At 42.5% G+C, this 13,876-nt stretch overlaps 1 protein-coding gene across 4 annotated transcripts in view; it reads left to right on the top strand.

Annotated features, from left to right (window-relative positions):
- The window catches only part of DNAH8 (dynein axonemal heavy chain 8), a 358,350-nt gene that overhangs the window by 238 nt on the left and 344,236 nt on the right, over positions 1-13,876 (top strand). The window contains exon 1 of one of the 4 annotated variants that reach the window (XM_070074113.1): positions 8,198-9,269. The exons of the other annotated variants lie outside the window; for them this stretch is intronic. The gene's annotated coding sequence lies outside the window, so the exon portion shown is untranslated. Of the gene's footprint in view, positions 1-8,197; positions 9,270-13,876 lie in introns of those variants that run through there. 4 annotated transcript variants of the gene reach the window in all.

Below are 13,876 nucleotides of genomic sequence, written 5' to 3'. Positions count from 1 at the left end.
TGGGGATGGGGTCCAGGCTAAAAGTTCATCCCCGCCCCTGCCAGGGGACCCCAGTGACCATCCTGTGGGCAGACCCCAGCTGTGTCCCTGCCCTCAGTGTGTCCCGGTCTCTTCTCTGGGCTCCTGAGGGACTTTGCACCAGACTCCCTTGTTCTTTCACTCACCAACAAAACAGGCAAAATACCTCACGCTTCAGGCTCATTCTGCGCCTCTTCCTCCTCGTCCCCCCGCAGCCCTCAAGTTTCAGCAGCTGTGACTGTCCCTGCCTCTCGACTTTTGCACCCCAATGCCCCTGCCTTCTGCGCGAACGCTCCCTCTCCCACCTTCTTCAGACGCGACTCAAATGTCTCCTCTTTCAAGTTTTGATTTCCAGAAGTTTCTCTGCCAGACTGGCTCAGCCTTTTCTCAATTCGCCTTGACTGAGTTGACTAGCTTGTGCTTTGTTTCATAGTTTGGCACCTCAGTGTGTACGTGAAACACACGCATACAAGGGGTTCCAACAAGTTCATGGAAGATGAGTATTTTGAAAACTGCATGGATTTCAATTTTTTTTTTTTTTTTTTTTTTTTTTTGTCACCAGAATGATATTTGAAAGAGTTACACAGAGAGAGAAGGAAAGTCAGAGAGAGAGAGTCTTCCATCTGCTGGTTCATTCCCCAGATGCTTGCCAACAGCCAGAGCTGGGCCAATCTGAAGCCAAGAGCCAGGAGCTTCTTCCAGGTCTCCCACACGGGTGCAGGGGCCCATGGACTTGGGCCATCTTCTACTGCTTTCCCAGGCCACAGCAGAGAGCTGGATTGGAAGTGAAGCTGCCAGGATCCAAATCGGTGCCCATATGGGATGCTGGCACCTGTAGGTGGTGGCCTCACCTGCTGTGCCACAGCACCGGCCCCCTAAACTCATCTTTTAATTCCATTCTCCTTCAACTTTTTGAAGTACCCTTATAATTACAGTGAAATATGGCTATGATTTTAAAAGAACCAAACAAATTTACAGGAAGTTATAAAACTGAAAAGTAAAATTCTCCCTCTGCTTGCTGCCTGTGGTCCCTTCAAATGAAGGCTAGCACTGATAATAATTTACTGTGTAGCCGGCGCCGGGGCTCACTAGGCTAATCCTCTGCCTGTGGCGCTGGCACCCCGGGTTCTAGTCCTGGTCGGGGTGCCGGATTCTGTCTCAGTTGCTCCTCTTCCAGTCCAGCTCTCTGCTGTGGCCCGGGAGGGCAGTGGAGGATGGCCCAGGTCCTTGGGCCCTGCACCCGCATGGGAAACCAGGAGGAAGCACCTGGCTCCTAGCTTTGGATAGGCACAGTGCACCGGTAGCAACGCACCGGCGGTAGCTGCCACTTGCGGGTGAACCAACGGAAAAAGGAAGACCTTCCTCTCTCTCTCTCTCTCTCTCTCTCTCTCTCTCTCTCTCACTGTCTAACTCTGCCTGTCAAAAAAATTTTTTTAAAAAATTTACTGTGTATCCTCCTTGGAAAGCTTATACTGAGTTTTATCATATCTAAACTATTACTGATTGTAATTTTATGCAATGACATAAATGCCAATTATGTATTTTACTTAATTGCATAAGAAAAACATGCTAAGAAAAAAATGCTGCCAATTAAACCTTCATAAAGTGTGCATCTCAGAATTGATGCAATGCCATGTGTAAGCATACATACACTTTAAGACATGTTTACAGTGGGTGTCATTATGCAGTGTGTTGTACCTTTTTTGTTTTTGTAAAGATTTATTTATTTGAGAGGCAGAGTTACAGACAGAAAGGGAGAGACAGAGAGAGAGGTCTTCCATCCATTGGTTCACTTCCCAAATGGCTGCAACTGCCGGAGCTGGGCCAATAGGAAGCTGTGGGGAGCAACTGGGAGCAACTCGGACTAGACTAAGTTACTGGAATTAAGACTTATTCTATGCATCTGCTCTCCCACAATATGGCGCTGGGAGAGGAGGTAACAGCTTCTACACAGCTGCCTCCAGTTCAACCAATAAACTGTAGGACTTGCTCCTGATTGGAGGAGAGCAGCGTACTTGGCATGTGGGCAGCCGAGTTGGGATTGGCGGAAGAGGACTATAAAGGAGGAGAGAGACAACATGCACGAGGAACATCTATCTGAAGGAACACCTGTGCAGCCCCTGAGAGAGCCGGCCGGCGGTGTGCCGCTCCCCTGCGGAAGTGGGGAAAGTGGCCAGGGGGAACCGCCCTTCCACGGAGGTGGAAGGGACGGTAGCCAACCCGGGAAGAACCAGCAGCAAACCCGGGGAGGGCCGAGCAGACAAAAGAACAGCGCAGGGTCCTGTGTCGTTCCTCCACAAAGACGGGGAGCGACATAATGGTGCCGTGACTCGGATAGGAAACTTAGGAGGGAAGAAACGGGAAGAAGTGGGAAAATACCGGAGAGAGAGACTAGCAAAGAGCCTAGGGAAAAGCCGGATGGAAAAGGTGCCGGAAGAAGCTATTGAAAGCCTAGGCATAGACTCGGATACGGACTGTGGGAAAGAAGTTAGGATTTAAAGTGAAAGCAAGAAGAAACTTAGACTCAGATACGGACTGCAGGTTGAAAGTGAAAGTGAAACCTAGAAGAAACTTAGACTCGGATACGGACTGTGGGGAGAAGCCAGAAGTGAGAGGGGAATATTGTTGGAAGAAAAGTTAGGAAACATACCGGGTAGAGAAAAATGTTAGGGAAAATGAAGCCGCGGACATAAGAGAAATAGAAGTATAGAAGTAAAATGAGAGAAATAGGAATGCTGGCAGATAGAAGTAAAATAAGAGAAATAGGAATGCCCGGAGATGGAGAAATAAGAGAAAAATAAGGCCTCCCCACAACACGGCAATGAGAGAGCTTGGATTCGGTCTGCCTGATTAGATGATAAGTACCTGCTGGCGGCTAGCAGCTTACCCGCTGCAGGTCACCGAAGACAGGCACGTTATCAACACCAATAAGTCTCCCCACAAGACGGCAATGAGAAGGCTTGGATTCAGTTTGCCTGATTGGTAGGGCTTGTAAGCACCTGCAGGCAGTTCTAGCAGCGCAGAGCATGCGCTGCAGGGCACCGAACACAGGCACGCATCAGCGCCTAAAAACCTCCTCACAACATGGCGAAGAGAGGACCCGGATTTGGTTTGCCTGATTGGTAGGGCTTGTAAGCACCTGTGGGCAACTCTAGCAAGCAGAGCAGAGAGTGTGCCGCGGGGCACCGAAGACAGGCGCGTATCAACGCCAAAAATAAAAAGAAAGGGGGAGCAACAGAAGCCAGGAGTGCAGAGCTTCTTCCTGGTCTCCCACCTGGGTGCTGGGCCCAAGCACTTGGATCATCTTCCACTGCTTTCCCAGGCTCATTAGCAGGGACCTGGATCCGAAGTGGAGCAGCTGGGACTCGAGTGGGTGCCCATATGGGATGCTGGCACCCCATGTGGAGGCTTAACTTACTATGCCACAGTACTGGCCTCTGTACCTTTTTTTTTTTTTCGCTAACATATGCAACATGTCTTAGCGAACTTTACACATGTGCACATATAACATTATCCCTTTGTTTTCATTGTTAATGCCTGCATTGAATTTTTTTTAAAAAAGGTATATTTATTTATTTGAAAGGCAGAGTTACAGAGAGGGAGTGACAGAGATCTTCCATCTGCTGGGTCACTCCTCAAATGATCTCAATGGCTGGGGCTGGGCCAGCACACAGTGAGGAGTCTGGAACTCCATCTGGGTCTCCCACATTGGTGGCAGGGCATAGGTACTTGACCCATTTGCTTTCCCAGGTGCATTAGCAGGGAGTTGGATTGGAAATGGAGTAGCTGGGATTTGATCCAATGCCTATATGGGATGCTGGCATTGCAGGCAGTGGTTTAATTTGCTGTGTTACCTACAACTCTGACTCGTGCATTAAAATTTTATTGAACGTGGATGGTGCAGTACACTTAACTGTCCCCTTTTTAAGTGACAACTTGGTTATTTTCAAGGTATATGTTTGTTTTTCTTCCTTGTTTTTCTATCACAAGCACGCTGTAGTGAACCAACTCCCTGGAGTATATGTGTGTATATTTAATATGTATATGTAGTAGGTAAATTGATACCTGCTAAGATTTTTCCATCTCACATGTTTAACCTATTAAAACTTTTGTTACAGTTTTTAGGAATTATTCTATATAAAGTAGTTGCATACATTTTCTAATTTAAAATTAGTTACACCACTCTTTGGAAATAAGTTGATATTTTTCATATTTAGCATTCATTGCATGCCCAGTAGTATTTGACATTTGAAAACCATGAAGAAAATGCATCTCGAATTATTTCATTAGAGGGAGAATTGTAACAACTGCCCAAAGCAAAATCTTTCCATAATGACCAAGGTTATTTACTTATTTAGTGAGTCTTAGGAGGAGTTACTTAAAAATTTTTAAACTATTAGCCGGCGCCGTGGCTCAATAGGCTAATCCTCCACCTTGCGGCGCCGGCACACCGGGTTCTAGTCCCGGTTGGGGCGCCGGATTCTGTCCCGGTTGCCCCTCTTCCAGGCCAGCTCTCTGCTATGGCCAGGGAGTGCAGTGGAGGATGGCCCAGGTGCTTGGGCCCTGCACCCCATGGGAGACCAGGAAAAGCACCTGGCTCCTGGCTCCTGCCAGGATCAGCGCGGTGCGCCGGCTGCAGCGGCGGCCATTGGAGGGTGAACCACGGCAAAAGGAAGACCTTTCTCTCTCTGTCTCTCTCTCTCACTGTCCACTCTGCCTGTCAAAAAAAAAAAAAAATTTTTTTAAACTATAACAAATAATGTAGGATTTTGTTAATGACAACGGTAATTAATGCATACTTATCAATTTCTAGTGCTCACTAGCTACTAACTGTAGAGATTCTTTAGGCTCACAAGATAAGAGTGTGTCCTATCCTTACTTTGAAATATATCTAACTCAACAGTCAATTTATAGAACACAAATTCAGGTATTCTGTGAGTCCTCTGCTACATTTCTGAACTTTATTAATGTTTCTTTCCTTTCCTGATACAGCTTTATACAAATCCTGTGAATTTAAGCAAGAAGACACACCAGGATGTGAAAAATCTAGTGTATTATATATAAATGTTCATCTGCATTGAGACAATAGATTATGTTCAGTAGGTTACCATATGATCACAGTAACTCACAATGAGCTCTTTCATTGTACTATCTAAACTTGACTTTTTTTTTTTTAAGTGGAAGAAAGCAGGTATTTATTGCAAAGTGCAGAGTAAGAAGCTGAGTAGCTATGGTCTATTTCCTGGACTCTGAGGGGTGAGAATTAATGACACCTCCTGTAGATTGAAGCTGGGGTGGAAAAATATGTGTTCTGCTCCCGTCCAGGTCCCTGATTGGTCCACCGTGTTCATAGTCCTCCTTTGATTGGTCAGTGGTATCGTGTTCTTTTAGGAATGTTGATGATGGCAAAGTGGGCGTGGGTTAATCTGGTGGTAGGTACTTCTTGCTGAGGGCCTCGGGTTCATTGCTGATGCTTTTGAAGCTGCTTGATCCCACTGCAGAGAGCTTTGCTTCTAAATTTGGGATCCATTATCCTCCATACCTCTTCCTATCCTCTCTCTTAGGTGTTCTAGGTGTCATGGATTGAGTTCATCCCAAATCCTTACTTTCTGGCTGGTAACTCCCCACAGGTCACCTCTTGTTTTCAATTTATTTCGTGCCTTTCAATCTCCACATTCCATTCTCTTTCCTTGACCAATTCTTGATGAAGGGCTTTTTAAGAACTGAGGAGTTCTGGAAAAGTCCCAAGTAAAACAGAGCCTGTGCCCTAACATGTTAGCAATAAGGAACTCTGCTTGTAAAAAAGCCATATTATTATCTATTTATCTTAATCTAGTTGGAATCCTTGTTGTGGCCTTTTGGAAGAACGAATGACTTGTATGACATAAGGGTGAACGTTTTGTTTTCAACTCAGTTCTCCCCTCTTTGACTTATTCTTCACTTTTCATAGCTTCAACTCTCGGTTTTGATTTCTTCCCTTTGCTGCTTACTGAATGCTAATCCTCCTTCAGTGCCAACTAATGTCCAAATCCTGCATAAGATTCTCTTGGTCTGTTTCACCCACAACAGTTTCTTCATTTTTTTGCTTCTGTAAATTCCCTTTCCTGCAGAAACTGGAAGGGAGCTGGATCAGAAGCAGAGCAGCTGGGACAGGAGCTGGCACTCCAATATGAGGTGGCAGCATTGCAAGCAGAGGCTTAGCTCGCTGAGCCACGATCCTGGTCCCTTGTGTAGAATAACGAATAACGTTGTGAATTTGTGAGGACTGACATCTTGTTGTGGTTTCTGTCTCCCAGAGCGAATGTCACAGCCCTGGGCCTGTCACGATTGCTCACATCACTTGGAATGGCATCCGTGGCTGCGCACAGCAGGGGGAGAGAAGCAGCCCCTTCTCCCTCGTTGTCCTGCTCTGCTGGCCTTCCCCTCAGCTTTCCCTCTTATTTTCCCTTTCCTAAGCTCCTGGATTCAGCCTCACCTCAGTAACCATGACCATTGCTACAATTAACTGGTGGTCTTCAAGTCAAAGGGTTTTTAGCCTCTAGTCTTTGTCTGCTAGTCTACAAATGACTGGTGGACAAGGCGGGAAGCGGGTGCCCGCAGGTGAGCAGCAGTTCATCAGCGCTTCTGCTGAGCCTACCTCCTCTCACCTTGGTCTCTTGTTTAGTCTCAAAGTGCCCTTTTTTTCTGTACGTTTCGGGGAGTGGGGCCTGAACTTTTCCAAACCAAAACTCCCTTATAAAACTGTCAATAAATCAGTCATTTCTTTAGTGCATTGTTTATTATGGTCTTATTTTATAGCAACATTTAAAAAATTAAGGATACTTTAAAAAACATAAAAAGTAATCATAAGAAAATGTGCATTTCAATAGTTTTTATTATATTTACTGTGCTGTGCAGCCACAATCATTGTCTAATTCCAGAACAATTCCATTGCCTGGAAACCCAGGCCTGTTAGTAGTCAGTCCAATTCTTCCTTCTCCCCAACCCCTGGCAACCACTAATCTACCTTCTGTCACTGCGGATTTGCCTTTTCTGGATGTTTTATGTAAGTGGACTCATGCAATATGTGGTCTTTTGTGTCTGGCTTCTTGCCCCTTAGTGTAATGTTTCCAAGGCTCAACTATATTAAACATTTGCCACAGTCTGTTTACCTGCTCATCAGCTGATAGACATTTGGGTTGTGTCCATGTTTTGGTTATTATGAATAGCATTGCAATGAATACTTGTGTACAAATTTTTGTGTGGACACACATTTTAAATTCTCCCAGGTAGAATTACTAGCAGAATTCCACTTAGAGTGGAATTTCTGGGTGAAATGATAATCGCACGTTTGCCTTTTTGAGAAGCCACCACACTGTTTTCCACAGTGGCTGCAACATTTTACATGCCGGTAACGTGTGAAGTTTTCACTTTCTCCACATCCTTGCCAATACTCTTGGTTGTCTGGTTGCTTTTTAAAAGTGGGTGTACAGTGTTGTTTCACTGTGATGCTGATTTGTATCTTCCTAATGATCAGTGGTATTGAGCATCTTTCCATGGATTTTTTTTTTTTTTTTTTTTTGCCATTTGTGTAAGTTCTTTCAGAAATGTCTGTTCAGACTCTGTGCCCATTTTTAAGTTGTCTGATTTTAAGTTGTCTTTCTATTGCTGAGTTGTAAGTTTTTAATATTTGGAGCTTTATTAGATAAACGATTTGCAAATATTTTCTCTGATTCTGTAGGTTGTGTTTTTGTTTTTTTGATTATGTTCTTCAGTGTAAAAATGTTGCTAATTTTGATAAAGCTTGTCTACTTTTCTTTGAGTGCTTATACTCAAAAAGCATTGTAGAATCCAAGGTTTAGTCTACAATGACTAATCTGAAGTCTTCATCAAACTAAGTAAGTTTTAAGTTTATGTTTAAAATCAAGAAACCAGGGGCTGGTGTTGTGGTATAGTGGGTAAAGCTGCTGCCTGCGATGCTGGCATACCATGTGGGCACAGGTTTGAGTCCTGGCTGCTTCATCACTTCTGACCCAGCTCCTTGCTAATGTTCCTGGGAAAGCAACAGAACATATCTAAGTGCTTGGGCCCCTGGACCCACATAGGAGACCTGGAAGAAGCTCCTGGCTTTTGGCTTTGGCCTGGCTCTGCCTTGGATGTTAAGACCATTTGGGGAGTGAAACAGGGGATGGAAGATCTCTCTCTGTCTCTCTCTGTTTCTCCCTCTTTCTCTAACTTTGACTTTCAGATAAATAAATCTTAAACAACAAAATAATTTTTTTACATTTTAAAAGCTTGTTAAAAATATTTCAGGACATGTAAAAGTTACATTAATTGTCCTAAATAAAATTGTATTGGGATGAAGTCACACCCCTTCACTGACGTATTTGTGTTTGCTTGTGTACTACCACAACAAAGTTGAGTGGCTGCGACAGACACTGTGTTGCTTGCAAAGCTTACAAAATTGAAAGCATTTATTTTCTGTCCCTTTTCAGAAAACATTTGCTGACCCTACTCTGAAATTTAGGTAAAATTTCGAATCTGTTTACACTGACTTGGGTCTTGCTGTTTGTTCCCTGACATTCACTTGTCAGCTTCTTGCTGAATGGTATCAGCTTAAAGTCTAGTCAACATCGAAAGCTCAATGCAATCAGAAGGGCACTTATCCTATTTCTTCTGAAATCTTCTGTTCTCTGTTTCTATTACTAGCAGCCACACTACGAGTTATGCAAGTTAAGAACCTGGGCTTTTTTTTTTTTTTTTCAAGCTTCCCTACATTCCCCTTAATCCCAACTGCCAATCAATTTCCAGATCTTGCCTGTTTGGTTTTCAAAACACCTGTCTTCTTCCCCACTCCTATCCTGTTCCTCGCCATCATTACACTAGTTCAAACTCTCATTACTTTTAGCTTAGATTTAGGCAGTAGCTTATTTCATGATTTTCTTGCCTTCATTATCTCTCCTCTCCAGTCTGTCAAAATAATCCTTTTTTAAAAAATGTTTATTTGTTTATTTCTGTCCACTTGAAGGGCAGAATGACAGAGAGAGAAAGAGAGAGATCTTCCATCCTCTGGTTTGTTCCCCAAACAGCTAGGGCTGGGCCAGGCCAAAGCCAGGAGCCCAGAGCTCCATCTGGGTCTCCCATGTGGTTTGAGGGCGCCCAAACACTTGGCCATCATCATCTGTTTCCCTCCACTTCAGCAGGAAGCTGGATCAGAAGCAAAGCAGCTGGGACTCAAACTGGTACTCTGATACAGGATCTGGGTGTTACAAGTGAGTGCCTTAACCAACTGTACCACAATGCCAACCCATCAAGAATGACCTTCTTGATGTTAATGCTGATCTTGTCACTCCCTTGCATGAAAACTCTGGATTCTCCACTGCCTATGAAAAAAAGATCAAGCTCTAGGATTTTCCATTTTCTGCTGCCAATCTATAACATATTTCTCACTCTTTCATACAGGAAAAAAGTCAAATTCTTATTTCTAAAAGGGCACAAAACCCTATTTCCTTGCTTTTGCTTTCTACTTGCTATTTAAACGGTTGCTTTTATTTGTAAAGCAGCTATACATGGATCTGCTCTTGTTTTTGAATAATACATTTAGATCAGTTTAAGGTAGGAGGACTCTAAGATGGCAGAATAGGGAGGGAGCTCACTGATAGTCTGGAAAAAGATAGTTTAATAAAAGTGGAGATACTGTAGTCTCAGGAAAGAGTTAGGGAAAAAACTGCAGAGGAAACTCTTCCGGAATTAGTGGGACACGGTGGACCTATGTGGAGGGCATGGGTGCCCACGGCGCGGGATCCCAGCTGCCGACTCTACACACCAGTGCTAGAAAGGGAGGTGAGGCGAAACTGCAGTAGCCCAAGACACTGGTGGAAAAGCAGCAGGAACAGCCTAGAGGGAATGAAGCTTGAAGCCCCGTGGGGGAAAAGTACACCAGCCTAACTAGAGGAGAGAAAAAAAAATAAGAGACTGGTATGGACACGATTCTGTCTCTCCACTCACCTCACAAAGGCGAGCAAGACAATAGAACAGATGCCATTTTGGACATATGTAACAGCTGCACCAGCTCAGGGCTGTGCCCGCACTCAACCAAGCAGAAAAACCTGACTCTGGTGGGGAGAAATAACAGGAGACTAAGACCTAGTGAATGTGTGGAGCTTATGAACCAGGACTGTGAAAAAACAAAACAAAACAAAAAAAACAACTGAGGGTGGGTGGGAGAACTCATGGTGTGGCCAAGACGTGAGTAGTCTTGGTGGGAGACGACACAAATTCGGGCGGCTTTGGTTACGTGGTGAGAGACATTTCAGGGCAATCTGAGCTTACACTGAGGACTGCACAGATCCTTTGTGTGGTCCTTGGGACAGAGCAGACAAATATTATACCCACTGGGGATAGTGCCCAGGCACTGATTGCCATCAAGGAGAAGAGCTCAGCTGAGTGGAATTATTTCCCTTCTGAATTAAAAAAAAGGGGGGGGAAGAGAGAGAAGATTTACCATGCCAAACATGGATGTGTCACCTTTGGCACACCCTTAACCCTAAAGAACTGAACAGAGCTTTCTGGCCACACCCACCACAAGCATCTAGAGATTCACCAAAAGCAGGCAGTCCACTTAATTTAGAGTGATGGTATAACGAGAAAAGCCACCACAGCGAGAAAAAAAAGAAGAAACCAAAGAATATCTCCACAATGCCAAGCAACAAATGCAGAAACTGAGGAAATAAGAACAAGGAAGACATCATGACGCTCCCAAATGAACATGACACTCCAATACAAGATTATGAAGATGATGAGATAGAAGAAATGCGAGATACAGATTTCAAAAAATTTATGACATGAACATTTAGAAGTTATCAAAAACAAATTCATGAACTACAGAAATCCATACAGGACAGGACAGAAAATCTCTCTTGTGAAAATGAATTCTTAAGGAGGAATCAAAATGAAATGAGGAATTTAGTAGAACATGAAATTGAGATATTAAAGAGAAATCAAAGTGAAATGAGGAATTCAATAGAACAAATGAAAAACACATTTGAGAGCCTTAAAAACAGAATCAGATAGAAGAGAGAATATCAGAAGACAGAGCACAGGAAAGTATACAGTCAAACCAAAGAAAAGAAGAGGAAATTAGAAATCTAAAAAAATATTGTTGGGAATCTACAGGATACTATTAAAAACCCAAAATTCGGGTTCTAGGAGTTCCTGAAGACATGGAGAGAGAGAGAGAAAGGATTAGAAGGCCTTTTTAGTGAGATACTAGCAGAAAACTTCCCAGGTTTGGAGAAAGAAAGAGACATCCAAGTACAGGAAGCACATAGAACCCCCAATAAACATGACCAAAAGAGATCCTCACCACGACACATTGTAATCAAACTCACCACAGTGAAACATAAAAGATTCTAAAATGTGCAAGAGAGAAATGTCAGATTACTCTCAGAGGATCTCCAATTAGACTCACAGCAGAGTTCTCATCAGAAATCCTACAGGCTAGGAGGGAATGTCAAGATATAGCCCAAGTACTAAGAGAAAAAAACTGCCAGCCCAGAATATTATATCCTGCAAAGCTCTCATTTGTGAATGAAGGTGAAATAAAGACCTTTCATAGCAAACAGAAATTGAAAGAATTTGTCGCCACTCGTCCAGCCCTGCAAAAGATGCTTAAAGATGTGTTACACACAGAAACACAGAAACACAGCCATCAATACAAAAGAAGGTAAAGGAAGAAAATCTCCCATTAAAAGATCACAGGAAGTTCAAAACAAATATTAGAAATATCTTTGGAAAAATGGCAGGGCAAAATCACTACTTATCAATAGTCACATTGAATGTAAATGGCATCAACTCTCCAGTTAAAAGGCACAGACAGGCTAAATGGATTAAAAAACAAAACCCAACTATTTGCTGCGTACAAGAAACACATCTTTCCAACAAAGATGCAGGCAGACTGAAAGTGAAAGGTTGGAAGAAGATATTCCATGCCAACAGAAACCAAAAAAGAGCTGGTGTAGCCATCTTAATATCAGACAAAATAAACTTAAACCAAAAACTGTTAAGAGAGACAAAGAGGGGCACTATATAATGACTAAGGGATCAATTCAACAGGAAGATGTAACTATTTTAAACGTATATGCACCTAATTACAGGGCACCGGTTTATTTAAAAGATATGTTAAGGAACTTAAAGGGAGACTTAGACTCCAATATGATAGTATTGGGGGACTTCAATACACCACTTTCAGAAACAGGCAGATCAACCGGACAGAAGAGCAACAAGGAAACAGCAGATTTAATCGACACTATAGCCCAAATGTATCTAACAGATATCTACAGAACTTTTCATCCTATACTTGAAGAATACACATTCTTCTCAGCAATACATGGAACCTACTCTAGGATTGACCACATACTAGGCCATAAAGCAAGTCTTGGCAAATTCAAAAGAATTGAAAGCATACCATGCAGCTTCTCAGACCACAGTGGAATGAAGCTGGAAATTAGCAACTCAGGAATCTCTAGAGCATATGCAAACACATGGAGACTGAACAACATGCTCCTGAATGAACAAATCAAAAGAGAAATCAAAAACTTTCTGAGAATAACAGCACAACATATCAAAACTTATGGTATATAGCAAAAGCAGTGCTAAGAGGAAAGTTTATAGCAATAGGTGCCTACATCAAGAAATTGGAAAGGCACCAAATAAATGAGCTATCAATGCATCTCAAGGATCTAGAAAAACTGCAGCAAACCAGACCCAAAACTAGTAGGAGAAGAGAAATAATTAAAATCAGAGAAGAAATAAACAGAATTGAATCCAAAAAAATTACAAAAGATCAGCAAACCAAAAAGCTGGTTTTTTGAAAAAATAAACAAAATTGACACACCATTGGCCCAACTAAGTAAAAAAAGAAAAGACCCATCAATAAAATCAGAGATGAAAAAGGGAACATAACAACTGACACCACAGAAATAAAAAGTCATCAGAAATTACTACAAAGAATTGTATGCCAGCAAACAGAGAAATCTATCAGAAATGGATATATTCCAGGACACATGCAACCTACCGAAACTGAACCATGAAGACATAGAAAACCTAAACAGATCCATAACTGAGACACAAATTGAATCAGTAATAAAGGCCCTCCCTACAAAGAAAAGTCCAGGACCAGATGGATTCACTGCTGAATTCTACTAGACATTTAAAGAAGAAATAACCAATTCTTCCTCAAACTATTCAGAGCAATCAAAAAAGAGGGAATTCTCCCAAATTCTATGAAGCCAGCATCACCTTAATTCCTAAACCTGAAAAAGATGCAGCATTGAAAGAGAATTACAGACCAATTTCCCTGATGAACATAGACACAAAAATCCTCAATAAAATTCTAGGCTAATAGAATGCACAACACAGCAGAAAGATCATCCACCCAGACCAAGTAGGATTTATCCCTGGTATGCAGGGATGGTTCAATGTTCACATATCAATCAATGTGATACACCACATTAACAAACTGCAGAAGAAAAACCATATGATTATCTCAATAGATGCAGAGAAAGCATTTGATAAAATACAGCATGCTTTCATGGTGAAAACTCTAAGCAAATTGGGTATAGAAGGAACATTCCTCAATACAATCAAAGCAATTTATGAAAAACCCATGGCCAACATCCTATTGAATGGGGAAAAGTTGGAAGCATTTCCACCGATCTCTGGTACCAGACAGGGATGCCCACTCTCATCATTGCTATTCAATATAGTTCTGGAAATTTTAGCCACAGCCATAAGAAAGAAAAAGAAATTAAAGGGATACAAATTGGGAAGGAAGAATTCAGACTATCCCTCTTTGCAGATGATATGATCCTTTATTTAG

The sequence above is a fragment of the Oryctolagus cuniculus genome, chromosome 5 (genome assembly GCF_964237555.1).
Source record: "Oryctolagus cuniculus chromosome 5, mOryCun1.1, whole genome shotgun sequence".
Classification (NCBI taxonomy): Eukaryota; Metazoa; Chordata; class Mammalia; order Lagomorpha; family Leporidae; genus Oryctolagus; species Oryctolagus cuniculus.
This window is presented reverse-complemented; position numbering and strand designations above follow the sequence as displayed.